We start from the raw sequence: 24,387 nt of genomic DNA, 5'->3' as shown, positions 1-24,387 counted from the left end.
GCTGCCAATGCAAAGCCATTTCCCTTTGGGCAACACCTCCGTAAGGAGAAGATAATGCAATAGACGACGCCCCACAGCAGAGACTCTCCCTTCTAGGCTGTAGCCAGGCCCCACGCCACTCCTTAGCCTCTCTACTAAATCTAGAATCCACCGACCCTTTAAATTCCTCACATTTCTACCCTATTCCCTCACCTCTCTGCCGACCGAATGCGTATCTCTTCCATCAGCGCGTAATGGAGGTGGGAAATGATAAAAGAAGACGAAGTGTCTCATCGAACATACTTAAGTTTCCTATGAGTTGCAGGTCATTCCATCAAACGAGATTAAAGTGGCACCCAGCCACCACAGTCTCTTCTCTTCCTTTCACTGACTCTTATCGCTCCTCACGGTCTTTCCTTCCTCTATTCTTATTATCTCTTTCTTTCTCTGTGTTTGACCAACTTCCCCATCGCTCGGATATCCGTCGTTTTCCCCTGACCATTGACCTGAATGCATTGTGACAGCTAATAATAAAAAAAACTTATTTGGAAGGAATGGATTATCAATGAGAGAGAGAGAGAGAGAGAGAGAGAGAGAGAGAGAGAGAGAGAGAGAGAGAGAGAGAGAGAGAGAGCACAAATAACCATGTTTGAAAATTAATATTTATTTCCAAATGGAGACTCATATTTCTGTATATACTCTTTTTGCTTAAGGAAGTAATAAGCAATAAGAGACAAATTAGTTGGTTTCAACCGAGTTGGTCTAACTGAAATCACGTTCTATAAGCTTTCGTACTGTCACCATTAACATACATGCAGCAAAATAATTCATATAAGTTACTTTTTCACGTTAATAAATAACAGCGGTAATGACGAACGAATCTCGCTGATGTTAATGGTTAGTTCACAGAAATTAGAAGATGATTGAAGTAAATAACCGTAGCTAGTTAAATATGAGTTGCGTTCATTGTTTAGGAAGTAGATTCACATAATAAGTGACGAGACGAAAACCTGAGCTGAGAGAGAGAGAGAGAGAGAGAGAGAGAGAGAGAGAGAGAGAGAGAGAGAGAGAGAGAGAGAGAGAGAGAGAGAGAGCTTGAAGTAGTGATAATTAAGTCTGTGAGAAAGTTAGCGCGTGTGTGTCTGGTCGAGGTCCAGTATTCTCGACCCCACATAGAATACCAATTGCGAACGTGACCTTTGAGAGAGAGAGAGAGAGAGAGAGAGAGAGAAAGAGAGAGAGGTATCAGATACGTGGAGATTAACACAAAAATAAAAAATATATATGATAAACATACATTCCTTCAAAGTGACTCGCACGGTTTGAAAAAGCCTCTTTCACAAGCAAAACTAATGCAAATATTCTTGTTGAGAAGATAGTAAAACTAAAGGCACTAATACGAAAAACTTATTGGACTAATAGATACTTTCAAAACTGCAATAACGTTGGGCATTTCCTCATCATTAATGTTCTATTATCTCTCGCCAAAGACTGCTCGAACTCTGCACCTTTTAACTGCTCCGAATTTCCTCGTATTTACAACCAACTTTATGAAACATAATGAGAAAAAAAAAAAAAGTCCCTAGGGTGATTAGATAATTATGTATAAGGACGATATCATCAGACCTTTCAAGATGCTGGGATTCTACAGGACCCAGCTGAATCAGCGTTCGTCACCAGACCAAATAAGAACGTCACTGGGGAATTGCGGAGGAGTTCCAATTCGGAATCTCTGAATAACTCGAGTGATGGCGGGCGGGATTTCAAATCAAATTAGATCGTATTAGCTTGACGTCATTCTTCACTGTCTCCGACTCACTCGCCTCAATCAAATCGGCAGTTTTTCGCGTGTCTCCAAAATTGTTCTGGTAATAGCGGGGTTTAGTCTGAGCTTTCTCTACTGGTAGTTTCCACATCAAACCAGAGTTCAGATTCCAGTTTCCTTGAATGAGAGTTCAGTTTTTCTATTCTGGGAATTTAAAGGGGGATTTCGTGGAAATTGGGTCCCAAGAGGCTGTCATTTGTCTATTTTTAAAGCTTTTAACCAATCACTTTTCTTTATATCTAATTCAAAAATTATCGTACAATTACTTGTTTTTACATTTCTGTAGCTCTGGTGAATGCAAGACTGAATTCATGGTGATAACTGATCCCAATATATCAGTGAAAAACACAGCTTCTACAAATTCTACCACCGAAGTATCATCATCGAAATCCGTAATCTAACTCTTATGAGACTTCTAACAATTAGTCAACTTCTTCAGCGTAAGTTTCAAAAATATCTAGGGACAAGGATACCCAATATAGGTTCTCTGGAGTTGGAGTTTACTGGAAAGAACAAACAAGGCTAGTCAAATACAGGAAGGCTGAATAAGATTTCGAAATCAAATAGATTGCAATAACTGCATACGAAAGTAAGATCATACGGATGTGCCTAGTATGATCCGTATTACTGTATGGACATGAATCATGATATGACAATGAAACTAAAGAATTTGTCGATTCGAGAATGACGTTTTAAGAATAATACTGCGAGATAGACGGCAGGATAAAGTTAGAAAGGTAATGAAACAATTAAGAAAGCTACGGGACTTCCCTATGTAGATAAAATAATGATGAAAGGAAGATGTGGGCGTCTTCGCACAATCAATGGGAGAACAGTCTGTGATGGTATCAACTTGTGCTCATTAAAACTATGAGAGGGAAGCTTCAGGTACGTGGAGATTTGTACACGATAATGCACAGGAAAAACAAGAGTGGCTGAAACTCATAGGAGATATATATATATATATATATATATATATATATATATATATATATATATATATATATATATATATATATATATATATTATGAGAAGGGGTGGGGAGGGATGACATGCAAAAATAACCGAAAAAGACAGATATTAGTGTCTAATCCATAGTTTTCGAGGTCACTGAGATGAATAGTGACACTCCTGATGCCCTTTAAGTCCAAGTTTAGCCCTGGTACGAAGGGGGGTTGAGAAGGGGTGGGAAGGGTAATATTTGTCAACAAATATTACCCATATACAGTACAGGGGATGATAACTGCTCATTTGCATTTTGAATTTCTTTACATAAAATATTCAACAACACACAAACGTAAAAGACATAATAAGCCTAAAAGTTAAACACCTTTAGTATGCTTTTCTCTCGAATAAATTTAAAACATTATTAGACAGACATTCAAACAAATTTCTCACATTCAAATGCCTGTACAGTGCAATTGAATATTACATTATGAAAAACGCAGTGAATTCTTAACTTGAAAATTAGAAGAAGTTCTTCCAAGAATCTGAAGCAAAGGTGCTAAAAAAAAAAAAAACTCTGGTAATCCGTAGGAAACTGTTCCATCAGTACTTGTTATAACTATTTTACATAATAGTCATAGTTTATTTTACTGACTACAAGCGAATAATGTATGGCATATTTATAGCTATTTTTCTCACGATCAACATTATTGTTCATATATTTTTCCTCAGAAAGTATTCGAGAAAGAGAGCAAGAAAATGTGTTTTCCTTCTACGCAATTGAAGACAGAGAAGCAAGTTTTCTTCGAGTGTATTGGCGCCGTCCTTCAACCCTCCTCTCTCTCTCCACTCCTTCTCGGTCTGAGTAATTACCAATTACGCAGAAGAAAAGAAAACTGGGGCAGTGTTTATGTTGGGGACAATTAGCCTGAGTTAGCCTGCGTTAGCCTGTGTTATGACGTTTGTAAATGTCCGTGCAAAATTCGGTAAGGTTTTGGTAGTTGTTGGCGAGTTTTTCATTCCTTACGTTGTTTCATTATCTTGTCCACATAAGCACTGCTCCTATTATAGACGTACACGCATATATATACTGTATGTATATATATATATATATATATATATATATATATATATATATATATATATATATATATATATATTTCCTTACTTACTTTCCCCGTTCCTCAGATACTGATGCAATATAGAACCAAAGTTCATTCTGATGGGAGTTCTATTGAATAGGACGTTTCGTCTCGCCTACAAACATTTTCAACGACAAATGAGAAAATTTACAAAGAAACGCAAATATATATATGCCACTTTTTTTGAAGGAATACGTGTCAGAAATATAACTGCCCAGTGGCTAGTTTCCAACAGCCAGCAATTAGCGAGAAATGAATTTCTATCACCAGAAATGAATTCCCCTAATTCTTCATTAGCCGGCCGGAGACACGAACTCGGGCCTAGCGAGTGCTAGTCCACAACTCTATCGACTCGCCTAGCGAGGAACTAGAAGTTTGTGAATAACGGGTATTTAAATAACGATACCCACGAAGTTATAAGAAAGAAAACGGACAGATTTTTGCAGAAGATACAGAGAAGGGTACAGATTAGAGATACTATACGAGCACTGCTTACAAGACAGACGAGAAGGTACCTCGAGATATTTTAAGAGGAAAGCACTGTTAAAGTTAAGTATACCTTAGTTTAACCTGGCCACTGAGCTGATTAACAGCTCTCCTAGGACTGGCCCGAAGGATTAGATTTATTTTACGTGGCTAAGAACCAATTGGTTACTTAGCAACGGGACCTACAGCTAATTGTGGAATCCTAACCACATTATAATGAGAAATGAATTTCCATCACCAGAAATAAATTTCTCTAATTCTTTCATTTAGCCGGTCGGAGGATCGAACGCGGGCCCAGCAGTGTGCTAGCCGAGAACGATACCAACCCGTCCAATGAGGAAAGCACTGGAATTGACCGCGCTCTGTTGATAGATGCAACGTAGTATATATGTACACACGCCAAATCGCGAACTATAACTCACGAAATATTATTTAGACTGGAAATAATACAAATTCGCTATCAAGACGACGTACTATGCATTTGAAAAATGGTAGCATTAAAAAACATACTAGGCCGAAATGATTGACGATGTTCCCTATGCTAAGAGACTAAAATCCCTTGAGGTCATATACATAAATCTTCATACGCCTCCCCTCAATGCACAAGGAATCATTGCAAAATAATTCGCTCTTCTGATCGTGAGAGAAGAAATACGTAAGAGTAAGAAAATGTGCCGTCGATGTTAGACTAGTGTAAATATTTTAGGCATCTTTATATTTGTGTTATATTTTATCCTGCTTTATCGTGATGATGATTTTGTATTTCACGTATTTTTACGTGAGTGGAAAGTACATTTATTAATTTTATATAAGCTATCTAAATATATATTTTCCAGTCCTTTGTTAATCTTCTGATTTCAATTTTTAATTTTTATTTGGTTGTTTCCCAGCAAGTAAATACTGGCATAGCAATTCTAGGTAATTATTAACGGTCCAGATATAGACAAGTTAAACAACAAACGCTAATTGCTGACTACTGGGATATTAGCCATTGAGCAGTAATATCTTTGAAACGTATTCTTTCAAAAGATATTTATGTGTGCGTTTCTTGGTAATATTTTCTCATTGGTAGTCGAGAACATTTCTAGAAGAGACGAAACGTCCCATTCAATAAAACTCTCATCAGTTACCTGAGGAACAGAGGAAGATAGTGAGGAAAATTGAGAACATTAGTAAGAAACTCATTAACTGCAACTTCGCCGTCATATTCAACGATGTTTGTATAATGGAAAACTTACTGCCAACATTCTAATTATATATATATATATATATATATATATATATATATATATATATATATATATATATATATATATATATATATATATATATACATATACAATAAGCTGTCCTTTTATGCTCTTTAAATTTCCATATACAACGTTATGTAAACGCAAGACATTTCATTGTTGAGAACATTGTTATTCCTCTTACTTCTAAATTTCAGGTCACTTAGCAACGCAGGAAGCTGTGGTCTACGTCTTCGTAAGGATAAAAAAAAAAAGTTAATCGTTTACCGTATGAGCAAGCTGAATTTTCTTCAAGGAACCAATGGGGGGAAGAGCACATGTTTAGAAGCGCACCCGCATACACGCGCGCACGCACGCACGCACGCATCTCTGCAGAGGACGGCTCACTTGGAGTAACTTAATTACTTAATGAAGTTAAGAGGAGCCAGCAGGTCGGGAAGCAAGGAATAATTTGCGCGACACCTAAATTAATTATATAAACTTGGCCTTTCGCTGTGGGAGTTAGTCGACTCCCTCGTTAGATACCTTTGGAAAGCCACCAATAGACTCACTTCACCAAACGGAAGATGGGGAGACAGACCTCTTGAGCTCGTGAATAAACTTCCTACTTAAATTACGGTCTGGGGGGATGATGATGATGCTGATGATGATGATGATGTGGCCACAGGCCAACATTTGGAGATTCGGGGAGAACTTTTGATATTGTGAATGCATGGTTTTTCGAGGACGTATTGATAGTTATTTTCCTAAACGAAAATGTCTGTGCCGGCGTGTGTGTGTGAGAGAGAGAGAGAGAGAGAGAGAGAGAGAGAGAGAGAGAGAGAGAGAGAGAGAGAGAACTCGTATCTTTCTCTATGGGTTTCTTTGGAAAAATGGCCAAACTCAATTCTTTTCTAACTGCTTGGAAAACACTATGAAAAGACCCTACTGGCGGCCATCCCTTCCATGAGCTTTCTAGGCCTAACCTGACGTTTCCATTGTGAACACAACACTTGTCTAAGGAAGCTATAGGAAGCGTTACTGTTTTATACAGGGTTACCATCTTCAGAGAGAAGTACAAAGCTACCCATAATGCATGCTTTAGCCAAATAATCAAATGAGACACGGATGAGAGGAAGGTTACGAAGTAAACAAAACGAACAAGAATACCAGATGGTCAATTTTCAAAGAGTAATAAACAGAAAGATAATCCAGGATAATCCGGGATCAAGTAGTCACAAACTAAAACCATAGGCCTAACTATAAGAGATACGAAAGTTTATCTATAAAAAATCCAAAAACATTTATAAAATTGAATACCAGATGGTTAATTGCCAAGGGGTAATAAACAAGAGGGTAATCCAGGAATATCCGAGATCGCGCGATCACAAACTAGAACCATATACTTAACCAGAAGAGCTACGGCATAAGTCTTCTGTTCAATCACCCGTTATTACATTTAAAATCATAAATGTGGCACATTTTACCACTGGGCAAATTATTAATACCCTAGACAGTATTAAAACGGAGTTTTAACCTCATGGGAAAAAACGTAGGCACATCGCTGAAGAGCGTTTAACTTTAAAAGATTGAGATTAGAAGTATTTTGTGCGCTTTTAAGTAATTTCCTCCCAATCCCAATTCATTTCCATGCGATATATACTGCATGCTCCAAAAGAACAGGTAACATTAGTATGAGATAAAAATAATTCTTGAAATAACGATGAATTCCATCTTTTTCCTAAGTCCTTAGCACTGTCAAAGTCCACATAGCTTAATATTGCAGTTGCGACCGAGCGATTATTAAGAAATACGGTAAGTTTTAGAAATCAGGCCGAGGGTCTAAATGTTAGCCCCAAAAATTCCAAGTTCCAACTAATCTGGTTTTGAAGCTTTAAACTCCAGCGTCGTCAAGCATTTCGAAGATTAAAATGCCACCAAATGAAGAACGTTGAAAGGACAAGATTTAATCTTTTTCTCAGCGTCACTTTCAAAAGCAAAATTAAATCAAACGTGGTGCTGTAGCGCCAGAAAAGCTATGCTCTGCAGACGAATGAAAATTAATCGAATCAAAAGTATCACGGAGATGTACATCCGGTACCAAACCTCTCTCTCTCTCTCTCTCTCTCTCTCTCTCTCTCTCTCTCTCTCTCTCTCTCTCACAGGCTAAATACAATTAACCATCACACACGATGAAATTTGTCACTCTTGACTCTCTCTCTCTCTCTCTCTCTCTCTCTCTCTCTCTCTCTCTCTCTCTCTCTCTCTCTCTCTCTCTCTCTCTCTCTCTCTTTGCAACACTTGCTGCAACTGGCAGGGTATTCTACATTTAACCACTAAACGATTGCCCCTGATATTTGGTACTGTTACTGCAGGTCTCTCTCTCTCTCTCTCTCTCTCTCTCTCTCTCTCTCTCTCTCTCTCTCTATATATATATATATATATATATATATATATATATATATATATATATATATATATATATATATATATATATATATATATATATACATATAATTCACTGTGTAAAAGTTAGTACTTTTACAAAGAACCTCAATAACACGTGATTGTCTCGGCTTCTGCCAATCATTCCAGTCCATTTTTCTGTAATTGATGATGGAACCTGATGAACAAAGTTTTGGTTCATAACAATATATATATAGGAATGTATATGTATATATATATATATATATATATATATATATATATATATATATATATATATATATATATATATATATATATATATATATATACATAAAGGCTGGGAATATTCAAAGACTTGATGAGATTACACGTAAGTCGGTGTTGTACTGTACTCTACGAAAACCTCAACTCGAGAGAATATATCGAGCTTAAAAATGACGTGACCAAAACAAACCCAAATTTTACCATTTCTGGACGGATGAGGCAAAATAATAATATGCAGAAATTATAGGAAGGAAAATTCTACAACAGGGCGAATCTCAACTTACTTTTCCGACTTGATGACTTCTATCAGATCTGGTTTACGTCAGTCGTCTGGGTCATGGCTGCTTCCTGATAAATCCATGACTGCAAAATAAAAATAAAAAAATCGCATTAACAGATGTGAGCTGTGGCAAACAACAAACATTTTTGAAATACTGACGAATTAAAGAATTAGATCTGACTCTGAATATTTAAATGAAAAAGCGAGTGACATATTTTTTTCATTCTATGATACAAAACAGCCATTTTTTTCTTGCAAATATAAAATTCTGGAAATATTACATAGCCTTGCAACTACATGCAAACGGATGTGTATGGCATATTTAAAACTACATTTGGTTTAAACTCTCGTCTTACTAAATAGATTTCACATGGTAAAATGTGAACTTATTAATGAAAATCTAGAGGCTGAAAGTTAACTTTCATTATGCCAGCATCTTTTAATACAGAAAATTTTATAAAAACTTTAATATTGTTGTCATTAAACGAAAATACGATCTCGTTGGTTATGAACTCCTATTTATCTTTCTTGTGAAATAATTTTTATTGTGTGTAGCTACAGAAAACTCTCATTTTTCATCTGAATCTTTTAGGAATAATCTGTCAAATGTCATTTACAGTTACAACGAGTAATCTTTCGCAGCTGCATTCAAGATAACTACGTACAACAAAATCTTTTGTTTTTCGTTATCTTTCTATGTGCATACATTTCCATATGATTTCAATTTAAAAAATATTGTTATTCAAGAGTTCGTTTCGTTTTAACGTTACAACACAATGTGCACATTCTATTAGATAACTTTCTGAATATCTTTTATGTTAACTTGAACTGATTATAGACAGGTTCTTAATTTACATCACTAGGTGACTTTACCCCCCATGGCCTTTTAGTCTTGCTTGGCGACTCGGCGAAAGACATCTGCATTGGAGGATAAATTAGCCAACTATCGACTTGGCTCTTAATCAAGACCGGAAGGTATTCCATGACACTGACGCCGGCCAACAGCCTCTTTCATCTCCCATTCAAGTTGCTTGCTAATTTAGGTTCTTTTGGGTTCCTGTTCTCTGGGTATTACAAAACCTTCTGGGATTTTAATGACTTTTAAGCAAACCTACTGCCAGCGTTATATCTGTGACTTGGACATCACCAGATAAGACATCATTCTGAAACCACTGAATGAGAATCAAGTTACAAAAGCATACATGAAACAACCTAACAGCAAGAGACACGCACACATGTACGCACATACACTTAAGGTTTACAGGAATAATGATTGAACTAGAATGGAAGGAGAAAAAAAAGTTACTGAAATTGAATACCAGGAAATCACTTAAATTACTAGATCGTTTTTTTAGTTTTGTATCGGATTCCATAAAGTGGAATTTTCATTATTAAAAATAATATATTTCCAAAATGGACTGCTGAATATGCATGACATTTTCATCAAAATTTCAATTCATTTCAGTTTGTAATCCATTCACTTCAGCTCATTTCCTAACAAAATGTTGGAACAATAAAGCTTGATTTCAGTAGCTTGACATGACAGTGAAGTGAGTGTAGTATTTTTTAGACATTTTCACTATCTGTCAATGTCCTCTGCCGGGTAGATTTGGCTAATCCCCTCACCAACTGGATCTGACAGTGTTACGGTAACAGCACAAACGATTTTGTCATTGTTGGCCACTTAAATACTGGAAAATTGTCCTTTGGTATGTTAATGAACTTTGCAAAAACTTTAAAAAGCATAAAGGTTATGATATTTAGGTAATAAGCCAATAATAAGTTATCATATATCAAATGCACTCTGATTATCAAAACCTTTCATTCTTAACCCAGTATACAACCATATTACAAAAGGAAATGTTGGTGCATTTCTACAGTATTAAAAATTAAATAACAGGAAAAGAAGCTCATTCATCGCCGTTATAACGAGGGCCGTTCAGTCTTGTATTCTTCTTGTATCAAAAATCTGCGTTAAGTTAGTGAAAGCTGTAACCTTATCCTTTTTAATAATATACCTAAGTAAAGTACAGTTACTATATCAAAACAGGTTACAGCAAGCATGCACTCGCATTCCTTGTGGCTGTTTAGCGTCTCACATCATGGAATAACGTGAGAACTGCCTCAGAGCCGCTCAGAGTCCAGAAGGTTCGGGAATTATTTTTGCTACTTAACAAAAGTCCTAAGAAACTAAATCCCTATAAATTCCAGTGGTGTTATGGACATCAAGGATGTAAGTCAACCGTGCACTTGCCAAGTTTCATTAAGCATATCTTCAACTCCGTTTGTTCAAGATGATGAACGTTTATCTAAAAAGTATTGTAAAACCCTGTGGATTTTAAGACTCCACCCGGGCAAGTTAAACTGCTGAAGTTCTTTGCATAATTCATTTCGGAGTGTTTGTGGCAAGAAAACCTAAGTCTGCAATTCCTATTGGTGAAGGTAAGGACGTTCATATTTACATGTGGCCTTAATTGAAAAATCAGTTAATTACACCTTTTAATCAGAGCAAGAAAACTTGTCATAACTGTCATAAAGTGCAGTATATCAGTAACACCAGGCTCCTGTTTCACCTCACTACACCTCATTAAACTGTGTTGTCAAAGCAACGAGCACCGGAGTTCTTGAATAACATAAATGGGTCTCAACTGTTCCAATCCACAGCCTGTAAAGTATGACAACTGCGGCACAAATGTTTGTACTTATTGCAAATAAATTACAGCTAAAATTCTTTTGGTCAGAAAAATATAAAGTTTCTTAAACTCAAATGAACTGTAGCCTTCACGATAGATCCAATTTGCTTCTGTACAGACCCCCAACCATTAAAAAAAAAAAAAAAAACTTTGACCAAAGCAAAAAAAATTAATATTGACCACAGCAAAAAAAAATTAATAAAGTGTTAGGAAACCAGGAACGAGATGCACCAAAAACCGCTAACAATTGAATCTCCAAGCAGAGAAACTACTGCATAAAACGTCGCAACGTTCAGAGCCGCCAAGCAAAACTACAAAAGGTCAATAATATTTGCCAAGTTCAAGAGCATAGCACGTTCTGGCATCACTCGCCGATTGTATAAAATAATGTATCTGTCTATTGTATTTAAAAGTGAAAACAGAGGCTTGTTCATTGTATGATTGGCATGAGTTTCGCTTGCATTCAAGGATTTAAACTATTAACAGCAGCTGTAACTTGTTAAAATTTCAAATGTTGAAAACTTACAAAATATCTAAATTAAAAGACGTTAAATCATAGTTTTTAAATCGTAGTTTTTAAAACAATACATGACTAAAAACCAGTTAATTTCTTGCTGAAAAAAGTTAAACCACCTCAAGTGCAAATGCAAAATTAAAACTTAAAATTATTGCCAGTTTGTAAATTGGGGTCTTCAAGGATCCCAAGGATATATTAATTAAAAAAAAATCTCAATAAATATTTAGATGATTACGTTAACTGTTGTACCATAAAACTTAACTTCAAAATAAGTTAAAATGTTTTCCACTGATGACTGCAAAATTCCAGAATAATTCTTAAGCGATCATTATAAACGTAACGTTACGTTTAAATCTCAAAAATCTAAAGTCAAGGTACGTTAATAGTATAAATAGCTAGATTGATGCACTTACCACCTGAAAGCAAAAATTTATTAGTAGTTTGAACAATTAATGCACCCGCCGATAGGTCATAAGACCTATCGAACAAGGCATGAGGTAAAAAAAAAAATGGTTTGGCAAGTTGTTAAACAGATACACAATTACTCACTTGGAAAACCTTTGTACAGATGACATACTTCACTCAGTTAAGCCAGAAATGATGAGGGTAGTCCACTTTTGAGTAGAGAAACTTCCTGGCTGGAGAATTTAGACTCTCATGAGCGTAGTTTGCTTCAGGAAATGGTACAGATGTCACAAATCTGGAAGTAGTTCAAAATTAGAATTGTAGCAGGATATGGATTTGCTTTAATAAAATATAGTCACGTCTTCACGAGATACTAGGTAGATAAAGCTTATAAAGCTTTACAAGTGGAAGGCTTTACACCAAAGTCAGGATTTTAACAAGCACTTATTCCCAAGTACATTGTAAATCAAATACTAAACTACACGGATGATCAGGTCTCCTGGCCCTGAAAGCTACATTTGTACTGCAAAAGCAAATTAAACCTACTACAGCTGTATAGTCTGGAGGTGAAAAATAACTAAAGCTTCAAGAATTACAAAAATCCCAGAACACAGTGCTGCCCACAAATTGCAGTATATGAATGACGTCACCATCAAGGACCACGGATTCACCGTTTATGCGGAAGAGTACTAAACGTCCTTGGTTTTGTTTAAGGGGAAACTTTAAAAGAATTTGTTGATGTTTTTACGCTAACTGACTGATTCTTAGTTTTATGACTTCTCGATTCTTGATAAAATTAGCCTCTGTGTATCACAACAGGAAATTTAATCAATAATTTACCGAACAAGAGAATGAATCTTCTTCGGCGTATTACGTATTGTCACGCAGTAGAAAAATATTACTGTTTATTACTGCTTTTTCCCGAGGTCCCACTCGAACGAACCTGCAAACTCAACTCGTCACATACATAATAATGCAGACACATCTCCGATTTTTTTTATTTATTGGATTGCATACTCTCTATTAATTGTCAAATCAACACTGTCATCGCACCAGAAAAACCAAGTCTTTCAATTTTTTCTTGAACGACTTGATATTTTCGGTCTTCCTGATACCAAGAGGGAGCTTAATGTATATAGTTTTGGGGCGGCTGATTTAAAGTTTCTAAAGGCAACTTTCGAATTGCATTTTGGCTCATATAACATCGTGCACTGGATGTAATATATACAGTATGCAGCAAGTCAGATATTTTGGACACCCAGCCATGACAGCTTGAAGAATCATTTCATGTATTTTACACATTCTAGCTTTGGTGGGGAACCAGTGCAACTCAAACAATACAGGGCTAAGTCCTGTCACGCGGTGCAACACCCTTTATTAGTCTTGGCGCTCTATTTAGTATCTAGTTACATCTTAGGCAGTATTTTCTGCAGTTGTTTGTCCAGCTAACGACGCAATTAATCAAAAGACTTTTACGGAAAACAGTTATGATCAAAATTTTCTTCTTACAAAATTCAAGAAAATTATCAGGGAGTCTTTGGTCTCTTGCTTTCCAGTTCAGCTGTCCAGAAGTCTATATATAATTAATTAAATCCCCTTCCTGCTTCTCGGATTTTCTGATGATAATGTTCAGTTACTTAGTCTTGCAGTCTAGGGACTACTTACTACCTAAGGAAGTTTTAGTCTTGCTTTCTGGGAATTTTACCACCTAATAATTTTACGTAATCTCTTTATATATAAATTTGATATATATATATAATATATATATATATATATATATATATTAGCTGAAGCCACTGGGAAATTTCAAATTGAAACGACAGAGTGCCAAGTACTTTCGTGTATTTTAACACATCTTCGGGGCACAGAAGATGAGTTAAAATACACGAAAGTACTTGGCACTCTGTCGTTTCAATTTGAACTTTCCCAGTGGCTTTTCAGCTAATATATATATATATATATATATATATATATATATATATATATATATATATATATATATATATATATATATATATATACATATATATATATATATATATATATATATATATATATATATGAAAAAAATACAAGGGCATGGTTGCCTCATTTCAGTATAGAGCCACCGCCCCTATTTTTGGAATGGTAATATTGACCTGATGTAAATGGTTGCGTGAGGTTAGCGTATATCAACACAGTTCAGTATGAAGTCCCTCTGCTTACACAGAAAATATTTTTCCCCTTTTATGCCAACTTTTTACGCCAATTTTTTCTCTCTTTTTTTATAATTGTTGGAAATGAATTTTCCGCCGGCAATGTGAAAAACTCCGATTTCCTAAATGACAAAAATGATTTTCCGATGATGATAAAACAATTTTATAGGCTAATGAGCACGCTTCCATTAGCTGAATGAATGTTTTAACATGGCAATGACAGATTTTAGTCAAGCGAAGGGATGCGCGATGTCATGCTGTTAGTACCAGAGTTCTTCCTTGATGAAATATTTTATACAAATAATAATGCATTACACATATATATATATATATATATATATATATATATATATATATATATATATATATATATATATATATATATATATATATATATATATATATATATATTATACTAGTGTATGAATATATATATATATATATATATATATATATATATATATATATATATATATATATATATATATATATATATATATATCACTTGTGTATGAATACATACATACACACATCTACAAATAATATATATATATATATATATATATATATATATATATATATATATATATATATATATATATATATATATATATATATATATATATATATATATATATATAGCTAGACAGATAGATAGATAGACAGATTAGATATGTAACGAATATAAGATATAAAGCTTAACAGTTACAGATTGCACAGTTATTAAGATTTAATGCATCGCGACAAGGGAGTGACAGCGACTGATGGGAACTGAGCCCAGACGAAAGAACTCTGTTAACAAAGTCAAGAAAGGTAAAGCGTCTTTTGGTCAACGACCTCAGGTATAAAGTCACCGCCACCCACTCGCTTAGTGACTGAGAACATCACATGATCTTGACACGTGAGTGGGAAAATAACACTAAACTCTCGTCAGGTTACTGGAAAGTATGTACGCGATCTGTTCACGTGACCAGAACACACGTGTCGGATGATGTTACCACATACCATCTCTATGATGTCGGGAACTAATTAATTTCAAGATGGATCATTTTTATCATGTGACTTGAGAATCATCTTTGGTATAAAGTGGATTGTTGCCCCCCTCTTTAAAAGGATAGTTTGGAAACCATACTTGGTTAACCCCCTGTGTGCTTGGCTCTTGTGTGAAAAAGCTCGTGAGAGAGAGAGAGAGAGAGAGAGAGAGAGAGAGAGAGAGAGAGAGAGAGAGAGAGAGAGAAACGCTGCTTGACAGAGCAACCCTACAATTTCTACCGCCCTTTTACAAATAAAGAAGAAAATGGGAAACGGTATTTTTCAAATCCAGCATTTAAGATTTATATATACATAAATATATAAATATATATATATATATATATATATACATATATATATATATATATATTTATATATATACATGTATATATTATAGAACTGTACAAATATATATAATTTTTACTTTTACTTGTTTTACCATTCCAAATATTATTCCCATTTGAACATGTACAAATGAAATAAAAGCATCTGATAAAACTATACTAAATTCTTACTTTTACTTGTTTCTGCTGTTTATCACCAAACCCTTTCAAAAATTACAAAGATTTTGAACCTGGTCAAGGGAAAATTTCAATTTAGTGAGCTGGTCAGAGATTAAAACCACTACATCTGGTCACAAACAACTCGAAAGTGAGCTGATGCAGAGATTAAATGTGTCTACAACTTAAGGACTAAACATTTGCATTTTTTACTTCTGGCCAAGGAAAAATCTAAACAAGAAAGTGAGTAACCATTCCCCTAATCAGAGAAATCTAAACACAAAGTGAGCTGATACAAAGATTGAATAACTACTACTACAATTTCTGGCCAAGGGAAAATCTAAACAAGAAAGTGAGCTGATGCAGAGATTAAATAGCTACTACTACAACTTCTGGTCAAGGGAAAATCTAAACAAGAAAGTGAGCTGATGCAGAGATTAAATAGCTACTACTACAACTTCTGGCCAAGGAAAAATCTAAACAAGAAAGTGAGCTGATGCAGAGATTAAATAGCTACTACTACAACTTCTGGTCAAGGGAAAACCTAAACAAGAAAGTGAGCTGTTGCAGAGATTAAATAGCTACTACTACAACTTCTGGTCAAGGAAAAATCTAAACAAGAAAGTGAGCTGATGCAGAGATTAAATAGCTACTACTACAACTTCTGGTCAAGGAAAAATCTAAACAAGAAAGTGAGCTGATGCAGAGATTAAATAGCTACTACTACAACTTCTGGCCAAGGAAAAATCTAAACAAGAAAGTGAGCTGATGCAGAGATTAAATAGCTACTACTACAACTTCTGGTCAAGGAAAAACCTAAACAAGAAAGTGAGCTGATGCAGAGATTAAATAGCTACTACTACAACTTCTGGTCAAGGAAAAATCTAAACAAGAAAGTGAGCTGATGCAGAGATTAAATAGCTACTACTACAACTTCTGGTCAAGGAAAATCTAAACAAGAAAGTGAGCTGATGCAGAGATTAAATAGCTACTACTACAACTTCTGGTCAAGGAAAAACCTAAACAAGAAAGTGAGCTGGTGCAGAGATTAAATAGCTACTACTACAACTTCTGGCCAAGGGAAAACCTAAACAAGAAAGTGAGCTGATGCAGAGATTAAATAGCAACTACTACAACTTCTGGCCAAGGAAAAATCTAAACGCGAAAGTGAGCTGACTCTGTTCACGACATAACGCAAGACAAGCCAGCAATCCCCTAGCTGTAGAGAAGGATGAACCGAAAGACTTGGAACTGGAGAGAATATGAAGAAGAAACAAGCGACCACTGAACGGGGGGCGGCAATCCCTCCCTACAAAACTGAAGGAAACGATAAAAAAAATACTTGAAAATCTTGAAACGAAGAAACTGAAAGAGGACGGAAAAAAAAAAAACCCTAATTGGAAGAAGGAAGCTCCCCTTCAGCACTGGACGAGAATTGTAAAGAAGCGTTTCTGTCACAAGTTGCTAATGAGGATATTCATCATGAACTTAAGAAGCGAAATCTTCTGACGAACCTTCGGATGAATCATTTACTCCCAAGTTTTAATGGTCTTCTCGGTGTGTCTGATGTCCTCAACGGGAGGGATGAGACACTCGAAGTTCCTCGACTGTGAATTTGTTTATGACAAACAAACAAACGGGAAGAGGTCGGAGAAGAGAAGGAGTAAGAGGTGAAGGAGGTGGAGGAATTGGAGAAGGAGGAGGAGGAGAAGGGAGGAGAAGGGGGAAAAGGGGAAAGTTTTGGACTGACTTTGAGGATGACCTCGGAGACGACGATGTGACGGTGTCGAGAGGAATCCGAGAGATATAATAAGGCGTTCAGTTGCAGGATGATGTTTCCTTGTAATAGGTTTGATGATAGTGAAGGAAAAAAGCGGGGAAAAAGTGATTTCCTTTACTAAGGAGGTCACTGTAATTCAAAGTGTTTATTCGGTATATATATATATATATATATATATATATATATATATATATATATATATATATATATATATATATATATATATATATATATACATATATATATACATATATATATATATATATATATATATATATATATATATATATATATATATATATATATATATATATATATATATATATATATATATATATATATATATATATATATATATATATATATATATATATATATATATATATATATAAGCTCAGTTATTTCCCAACGGAAAATAAACAAAGAATCTTTCACCTATCGTGCAGAAGATTCAACCACAACACATTATTCATTAAGAACACTCATGCGTGCTCGCACGCACACACACACATAAAACACTAACACGCACTACATATTAATCTTCAAGGAAACTAATAGGAATATTTGACAGTACAAAGGTTTGTATACAAATAGGACCATCGAGGTTTCGTATTAACGTTGTCATCAGTTTGTAGATTCGAGTCTTACTTTAAAAAATGACACACGATTCTATAAATATCTTTTTATCATATATGCAGAAGCCTCTGGACTGCTAAAAAGCAGGTCGCTGCTTGCCCCTGTGTTTATTGGAATACAGAAGATCGATCTGGGCAGGCACTGAAAACCTCTGTAAATTTCCACCGTTTACAGGACTGTGAGCGTTGTATTGACTGTACGAACTCATTCACATTTTTTAAAAGCTCCTGTCTGTACAAAAGGAAGATAGTAGAATCAGCAGTCTTCAGAAAAACAAATAAGAAGTTATCTATACAAGCACTGGAAAGCAGATTTAGTGGTAAGAGATCATTCTGCATCTCGCCTTTAAGAATAAAATAATAAAAGAAACTCGAATCTGCCAACTGATGGCCACTGTTCATAGAGCACACAAAGCTACAGGGTGATCGATCAATCATACTTGCTCAGTGACCTCATCCACCTGGGGCCACTTACTCTTGCATTGACCACATTTTAATCCTCCTAAGAGCCTCTTTCCTCATTGTCCAATTCGTAAGTAAAGCTATTTATATACAGTATATATATATATATATATATATATATATATATATATATATATATATATATATATGTGTATGTGTGTGTGTGTGTGTGTATACCAATATATATTTATACATATATATTATGTATATAATGTATATATATATATATATATATATATATATATATATATATATATATATATATATATATATATATATATATATATGTATATATGTGTGTGTGTAAGCACAGCGGATTTATACATTAGAGCATTGGCCCTGGCCAGGAACCAATATATGCCTTTTGGGATGCACAGAAAGTTGCCTTCGAATCTTGTTAGGCGGTATCTTGCATTATATTCTTTGTAACTCATTCCCATGATGAAAAGAATTTAACAGTGAGGCTCCGTGACTGACTTGTATAGTGTGTGACTGACTTGTATAGTGTAGGAGCATGTTTTATAGTTTCGTGGCTAGCTTCCGGTCTAACGGTCAACAGGCCAATCCAGGTGTAAATAGGTACCGGTCGGTGGCAGCTGGTGCCAAAATGAATAGAACTGGGCTAGCAACTCTACGGCACAAAATCTTACTGACAAACCGGGGGGGGCTGTTTACTTCTGGTGTCAGGCGTCATTTCTGCGAGCGTTATTTTCGGTTTCTTAAATATTCTGCAAGCTTACCTCCTTATCAGTACATAACCAGAGAAGCACGTGTACAGTGAGACGTAAGTAGCTATTACACAAAACCTAAATTCATTAAAAGGAAGACAAGCAATGAATATTTTAGCATTAAAAACTCTTTACTCATGACCAGTGGCATAATGATAAACTTTACCAAGACGTTGCTGAACTTCGGAAAAAGAAATGATTCTCTTTCACAGACCTATGCACAAACACATATGCAAACTGGTTAAACTGTTCATCTAGAACAATAACAGAGCAAAGGGTGTGCGAGAAAGTAATCTTTCACTGAAATTAAAATGCATAAATGGTAAAAACTTCACTGCTAAAGTTTTCCTGCGATATAAACGAATTTTGTAATATTCTTTAAGCAAGTTTTCAAAAGGTATAGAGCAGGGAATTTCTTAAGTGCTCTTTTTTTGCAGAGTATGAAAGGATTACTCATGAATTAAGCTATATGTGTGTGTATGTATGTATGTATGTATGTATGTATGTATGTATGTATGTATGTATGTATGCATGTGGAACAGGGTTGGGTGTCTTTTTGTATTTCAGACTAATATCAAAATTTCACATCGTTTTGCCTGCGGCAGAGATCAATCAAAAATTTCTCTAAATATGTTCAACTGATGCTGTTACTTATACAGTGGAAAATCATCTCAGAAACATTATCCTCATCTTCATCTTCTGAATCATCAAGAATAATACTGAAGGAATGCACAGTGGCAAGTGCTCCGGGGACGAAGGACATCCAGAGTTATATTATTTGCCCCAGCTAATTCACAAGTGTAAGAAGTAATTACAGAGAGCAAATGGGATCATAATGAATTCATGCCGGGAAGAGAGGAACTTGCTCGTGTCCTGATGCAGCTATTTAGCATGCCTGCGCATGCGTGGCTCTTTGTGACAGTTGATGGATCAGTGTATTTGCTCGTTGTACAGAGGGAATCATGAATAAATCTACTTGCGATATTTCAAACTCGACTTTCTTGTAGTTTTTTTCTAAATTATTCCAAATACTTCTTGCACGCGTTTCTAAAGGATTCCTTTTCGTGTTAATTGGTCAATGAATTGTTACTTCCACGTAAATAATAAATTATTCTCTGAACTCTTCAGAATAAAGTGGGGAATTATGCCATGAAGAATCAAACGGTTTGACATCAAGAATTTCGCTGCAATCAGATCTACACGTTCATTACTCGTCTGCCATACCGTCGGATAATTAAACTGGTTTACATTAAGGTATTGTTATCCTCATATTACCAGTAAAATGTAGGAGATGATATTTCATTACATTTAATATAGAATACAAGAGGCACGAGACGCTTCAAGTAATAATACGAAGCCATATTGAAGTCAATCTTAATTAAACTTTAACATCAGAGTCCCATGAAGACGCGTACGTAACGGGCAAAAATTACTTTATCGGAAAAAGCAGAAAAAAGTAGAACAAGTATAAAATGCGCCGAAGTTTCTTCGGCGCAATCGAGCTTTCTGTGAAGCGTATAATGCTGTTTGAAACTTTCAGACACGGTCCATGAAACTCAGCCACGGTCCTGTGGTGGCCTCAGCCACGCCCCATGAAACTCAACCAAAGTCCAGTGGTGGCCTGTGTCAGAAGTACGATTATGGCTAACTTTAACCTTAAATAAAATAAAAACTATTGAGGCTTAAGGGCTGCAATTAGGTACGTTTGATGATTGAAGAGTGAATGATCAACATAGCAATTTGCAGCCCTCTACCATCAGTAGTTTTTAAGATCTGAAAACTAAAAATGGAAACTCCCTCTTCAGGAAAGAAAACCGTGAACTGGCAAGAAATACCAGCACATTAATGAACATAAAGAGTTCAGGATAAAAGGACCAGCTAAGACTGATAAGTAAACGTTATGTATTGCTACGCTTGAAACAAATCAGAGAAAATGAATTAGATGGATATACGACAGCATGAAAATTGCCAAGGGAAGATTTCCCTACCTAAGACCTTATGAATACAGAATCATTTTTAGATTACTAATGCCTTGAATATCGAAAATATCATAATTTCCCAACTTACAATACCATGATATTGTAAATGGGAGAGCCCATCTGAGGCGACTCTAACTGGCAGTGCACCTTGTATAGGCTACACTGGAATGGAAGTGTCCCTTTGATAAAGGGTAACACTGGCATTGTTGTGCAAAGTGGTGCCGAAGAACTGAGCATGTGGCACTCCACGGGATTGGCACGTGGGTGCAGATGATACAAAATGTACGGCTCATCTCCACAGAGTGGATCGACACAGGTAAATGTACTAGACACTAGCTAGGGTACACAAAGTGAAAATGACATACGCTAAGTACATAAAAAGGTAAATAACTGTACTAGGTGCTAGCTAGGGTACACATAAAGTGCAAATGGCATAGGCTAAGTACATAAAAAGGTAAATAACTGTACTAGGTGCTAGCTAGGGTACACATAAAGTGCAAATGACATAGGTTAAGTACATAAAAAGGTAAATAACTGTACTAGGTGCTAGCTAGGGTACACAAAGTGCAAAAGGCATAGGCTAAGTACATAAAAATGTAAATATCTGTACTAGGTGCTAGCTAGGGTACATAAAGTGCAAATGGCAGAGGCTAAGTACACAAAAAAGCTGAACATAAACACATGAGTGGCTAGCTACACCCGACCTAGGTTAGATAAATAAACAAACGCACCAGTGGCTAGCTAGGGGTACATAAGTGCAAGATTTGGGTACAGCAAGTACAAATGGGTGTGCAAGGACACTGTAACTGAGTAGCAAGTACGTGCAATTTGTTTAAGCAGTACAAGGCAGTTAATGGGTTTGGCAGATTGCAAATTATAATGTAAAATATTTAGGACGTTGGAGCCCAGTAAAAAAGGTTGCCTATACTTTGAAATTGATATCTTACCAACATAAGGGGGTGGACTAAGCAATTATTCTGAGAATATAAAATTCTATATAGGACTGTGTATTGAAATCAATATAAAGCCTGTTTCCCTCTAATGGGCTAAATAAACTGGAAAGGTAAAATTTAAGAAAACAGAACCTCTCTCTCTCTCTCTCTCTCTCTCTCTCTCTCTCTCTCTCTCTCTCTCTCTCTCTCTCTCTCTCTCTAACGATTCTAATATAATACATCAATAAATGTTCCCTTGCGAATTGTATATGCCTATACCAATAAAACTGAAAGCAAATGAAAGCAAAATATAAATAGCATTCATAAATTTGCTTTACCTAACTCTTAGCACCGAGGAAATTTGCCTTCTTGGGCCAAAACTCCACACGAACTCATTTGTGATGACACAAGTTTGCGTGTTATGAAATAACTGCTAAACCCCAGCAATAGCCGCTAACACTAGCTCGCATGCGTCCCATCTAAGTTACATAGCATGCACTTGAAAACTTGACCATATCTCCTTAAATGTCGCAAACAGTAGCAAACTAACATGCTATTATAATCTCGATTTTGTATTGCGAAGGCGGACAATGAAAACCCAATTAAAATTAAGAGAAGAAAATAATTGCTCACGAAAACAAACCTGCAATACTTGCTAGCTCGGTTGTTGGGTTGCAGAACTGAACAGGACACACACGAACAGGGATGCACTAACAAAGGAACATGCAAAAGCGCTTGACGCAAACAATGGCCGACATTTCATTATGCGAGTCATTTAAAAAGAAGTCTCATTACTTCTACATGGGGTCACGCATTCAAACGCACAATGGAGATTTGTAAAACAATTTTTTAGCGCATCAAAACATTTGGTAAACATGTTGGCAATATTCAATTTTTATTTGATGTTGAATTCGGTGTTAGTCAGAAGTGGCTCTCGGTATGGGAAAAAAAGATTTTCCTAGACCGAAGAAAACTAAAAATGCGAATAAAAGTCACAAGGAATGATTGTGGCTTAGGAGTATTCGGTCAACATAAAAAAAGAAAAAATGCGCCGAAGAACAATCGAGTTTTCTGTACAGCGTACAATCAAGGCCACCGAAAAATAGATATATCTTTCGGTGGTTTCGGTGTAATGCTGCATGAGCCGCGGCCCATGAAACTTTAACCATGGCCCTGTGGTGGCCTGGACTATATCGTTGCCAGATGCACGATTATAGCCAACTTTAACCTGAAATCATATAAAAACTACTGGGGCTAGAGGGCTGCAACTTGACATGTTTGATGATTGGAGGGTGGATGATCAACATACCAATCTGCAGCCCCCTGGCCCAAGTAGTTTTTAAGATCTGAGGGCGGACAGAAAGGGTGCGAACAGAAAAAGTGGGGACGGACAAAGGCCGGCACAATAGTTTTCTTTTCAGAAAGCTGAAAAGTTATGTTATGATAATTTGAATTGCAAAAATGACAATCTAATCCGAAGGAAAACCTGAGCCCTGAAATTAGTGGTATATTAAAATACAGAATTCTTTAAATATCGAGAAAATAAGGATAAAGAAATACAAAAAAACTATAAATATGCTGATAAGCAATGCGTTTTTAGTGACAGGCCACAAAAATCAAATACAGCGTTCATGGGAAATTAAAATCTGCCATCATGCACGTTTTAAACTACAGAGATTGAAGGGCATACAATTATGGGCATTGTGACATGCCTATTCGAAAAAAAAAAATGGGGATTCTCATGTTCTGCAGAGAGAGAGAGAGAGAGAGAGAGAGAGAGAGAGAGAGAGAGAGAGAGAGAGAGAGAGAGAGAGAGTAACGCACAATAAGAGGCATTCACGAAAAGAGGCCAAGTAGGATATACTCCATAATTTTTTCAGGGTGCCCTAGGAGCAAGAGCCCGTGCTAGCTAACAGCTGGCTTAATCTACATCATCAACCTTCCAAAAACT

The 24,387-nt window shown here is 35.8% G+C and overlaps 1 protein-coding gene across 1 annotated transcript in view; it reads right to left on the bottom strand.

Annotated features, from left to right (window-relative positions):
* Window positions 1–24,387, bottom strand: part of LOC136829259 (nephrin-like) — a 540,754-nt gene that overhangs the window by 326,529 nt on the left and 189,838 nt on the right. The window contains exons 3-4 of the mRNA XM_067087602.1: window positions 12,338–12,488; window positions 8,583–8,661 (exon numbers count right to left, since the gene is read on the bottom strand). The gene's annotated coding sequence lies outside the window, so the exon portion shown is untranslated. The remainder of the gene's footprint in view (window positions 1–8,582; window positions 8,662–12,337; window positions 12,489–24,387) is intronic.

This window comes from Macrobrachium rosenbergii, chromosome 44 (assembly GCF_040412425.1).
Source record: "Macrobrachium rosenbergii isolate ZJJX-2024 chromosome 44, ASM4041242v1, whole genome shotgun sequence".
Lineage (NCBI taxonomy): Eukaryota > Metazoa > Arthropoda > Malacostraca > Decapoda > Palaemonidae > Macrobrachium > Macrobrachium rosenbergii.
Note: the sequence above shows the minus strand (reverse complement) of the source record. Positions and strands in the feature narration are given on the sequence as shown.